This window comes from Thunnus thynnus, chromosome 16 (genome assembly GCF_963924715.1).
Source record: "Thunnus thynnus chromosome 16, fThuThy2.1, whole genome shotgun sequence".
Taxonomy (NCBI): Eukaryota; Metazoa; Chordata; class Actinopteri; order Scombriformes; family Scombridae; genus Thunnus; species Thunnus thynnus.
Window position 1 is genome coordinate 13,415,466 of NC_089532.1, and position 3,305 is coordinate 13,418,770.

Genomic DNA, 3,305 nt, shown 5'->3' on the forward strand with positions numbered 1-3,305 from the left:
TGACCCTTGTCAGCTATTATATGTGCAGCAATTTGACTGCTGGAAGGTGATCGGATAAGTTTAATCACACTGCTTTTAGTGTTCAAACAGGCTAATGATTTGATAGATTATTCTGTCTTTATCAGAATCAACTCTGAAGAACACAGAATAAGCTGTCAATATGTTTGTGTTTGAACAGTAAAAGCTGCATGTTTATGTTATCCTTTTATTGTCCAGATTGAAAAGGATGTCCAAAAATGTTTCTGTTATTCTTAGTGTTGTTTTTATATTTTTATTTTGTGGTTCAAACTAGTGAATTACAGTTAACATAACCTGAAGTGGCAATGTAAATTAATCCATAACATGTACTACATTGCCCTGTTCTGAGGATCAGTGGTATTCCAACTTCACTACTGTTTTATGTTGCTTTCCAAATATAAATAATGACAATATAAATTAATGGTGGAAGTGGTAATGACAATATACTGACTGCAGGGAAATACTGTCAATGTATAAGTATATATTAATATGTTTATCATTGCAATTATCACAGCACATCTGATGAATATCTTTTATTTGGTAAACTTGCAAATTTAAGTTGAACAAATATGAATATATATAAAAAAAGTTTAATAATTATCCAGAAAATATATAAATATAGAAAATGTATAGAACAAGTATAAAATAAATAAAATATCAGAAATGTAACAAATAAATATGAGATGATTTGATGCCTTGATGATGAACAGGCAGGTGTGTGAGTACCTGAGACACTGTGTGGACGTTCCAGAGGACCTGGAGGGAAACTCAGAGGCCAGGTGTGAAACCAGCGTGATGTCTTTGGAAGACCAGGGAACTTGTCCCTGATCCTCCAAACACAGCAACTGGGGATGACAAGTCGGTTTCCCTGGCCTAAAGAGCCATGCTGTCAATAGATGAAATGTCTATAGGCAGCATAACGGTACTCCCGGTTGTCATCCCCAGGCTTCCTGGTTTGGCCAAATACCAAAATGTCCTCCCAGTACCGCCTGTGAATGCATAAAAAGCATTTTCAAGACAGAACTGGGAGAAGTGCGGTATCATTATCACACAATCTGCAGGGTACTGGCCACAGCATTTCCTCTCTTGGTCCGTAGGCATGTCTGTACAGTTACTACAAGTACACCATGGTACCCCTGGCACTCCAGCAAATGGTGGGACACCATGCCTGCACTGATGCATCATGAAGGCATCAAAAATGAACCCTGGCTGCCTCTGAAGCAGTTCACTGGTGAGCTGCCTGTGCTCCTCCAAGGTCATCTCCTCAAGAAGTTTCTGAAAAAATAAAACAGGAAAAACACAGATAAGGCTTTATAGGTTATAAGTTTCATAATATTTTGGAAATATGGTAATGGTGTGCGGAATATGGATTGTAGGCTGTCCGGTGTTCCCAAACATGTCTACAACAATAACATGATTTTTTAAAAAAGTCAAAATATTGCTGCTTGATACTGTTCCTATATAGTATTTATATAATCATTCAGTAGTGTTGCTGATGTTTTAAGTAGCCTCTTTTATACAGAGAACCCGCATTATAGCCATAAAGAGGATCCAAGGGGAGGACATTTCTCTTCATTTGATAACGTAAAAAGTAAAGTTAGACTTTTCTGTTGGCTTCCGACTCATTTTAAAAAGACGAGAGAAAGAGAGAGAGAGAGCAGCTGTGGTCAAGTGAGCTAGAGGGTGAATGAAGAGAGGGAGCGCTAGTAACGTTAGTGGGGAAGCTGGTGAACCAGATCGATAAACGTTATTTTCTGATTGTTTCACAGCAGCCAGTTTCTAAAGCACAAACACACTCACACACCTCTTCAACCCTGCAGCTGTGCGCTGCACTGCTTGATTTGGTCTGAATACGGGCTAAACAGAACAGCAAGGCGGATTACAGACGCAGTATTCCCGCCTTGAAAGGGCTGTGTAAAAGGGGCTACTGACTCACATTACACTGATAACACATCAAACTATACAGACTACAGTAATGTAAAGCACAGAGCTGCTATGTAAATACCACTTTGTGTTGTATTGGCATTTTTAATATCGTGCAGAATGGGTAGGAATATGATAAAATAATTGTATAAATAACCTCACAAACCTCAGTCGCTTCAGTCCCTTTGGAGGGTTTCCAGCCTCTTGCCCTGCTTCTGCGGTGCCGGTGTTTGCTCTCCTCCCTCGCCTGGCCCTGCCTGCAGCAGAACCGCTAACTCGCCCTCTTTCTCGCCCTCTTCCTCCTCCTCTAACCTCCAGTACTTGACTCTGCAAACGGATAATAAAATATGTAACGTTATCCTGCCAATGCTATCTCACTATCAATAATGCCTAACGTTAGAATAAAATAACATAAGTTTTGTTTAGCACGACATTGCTAATGTTAGCTTGTATTACCAAAACAATAAAACACTCGTAACTGCTATCTTACTTGTGAGCTATAACTTATAGTATTATAGACTAAATAATTAAATAACATCTTCACCTCATCGCTTGACTTGTTAGAAATGCTCGAAGTTGTTGTGGAAGATGACATCTTCAGCAAATAGCTTCTTGTCCTTGAAGGCCACTGTAGCTTCTGGAATCTCTCCAAAGTCTTAGGGAGGCGAGGGGTTAGCGGCGGAGTGCTTCAATCTAGAACCTCACCATTAGAGGCCGCTAAATACCACACATATTACACACTGGACCTTTAACGCTAACTATTTTTATTTGTATTAAAATGTCCTTTTATAATGTGTTTCTTTCGCACTTTATCTTAATGCTTTTAACGTTTTATGTAAAGCACTTTGAACTGCCTTGTTGTTGAAATGTGCTGTACAAATAAACTTGCCCTGACTTGCCCTGTTTGATGTCAATACTGACCCTCCAATCTCTTCCAACAATTCACCCTAATCTACCAAACTAAAATCTATTTTCATTTATCTCAGAGACAGCATTTGGATGAACACCGTGGCAGTTTGAGAGACATTAAGATCTCACAGTACAGCTAAATTGGGTGAGTGTACTCTAAACCAAAGGCCATTTTCAAGTTAGCATTGATTGGAATAGACAAAAGGCTTAAGGGCAGTCAATAATGTGTGAAAACCGATCTGGTGTGTCACATTCACATGATTAATGTGCAATAAATGCATCACAACGAGGAAGTCAGTGACCAGAATGGCACACTATAATAAGATTGTTGACTTCCTTGAAATAATGTTGCAATGATGCATTTCCCCACTTCCTGTTTGTCCTACATGCTCAGAGACATTCGAGAACCACTTCAAGATATTCTGTAAAGGATACATTAGAATTGTAACTGTTAA

General features: G+C 39.0%; 1 long non-coding RNA gene across 1 annotated transcript; it reads right to left on the reverse strand.

Moving 5' to 3' along the window:
* Positions 1 to 263: 263 nt before the first annotated feature.
* On the reverse strand, positions 264 to 2,657 carry LOC137199580 (uncharacterized). The gene is made up of 3 exons (XR_010931808.1): positions 2,486 to 2,657; positions 2,108 to 2,268; positions 264 to 1,293 (listed from the first exon to the last, which is right to left on the reverse strand). It is a non-coding gene; the product is annotated as an uncharacterized lncRNA (long non-coding RNA).
* Between the last annotated feature and the right edge of the window lie 648 nt (positions 2,658 to 3,305).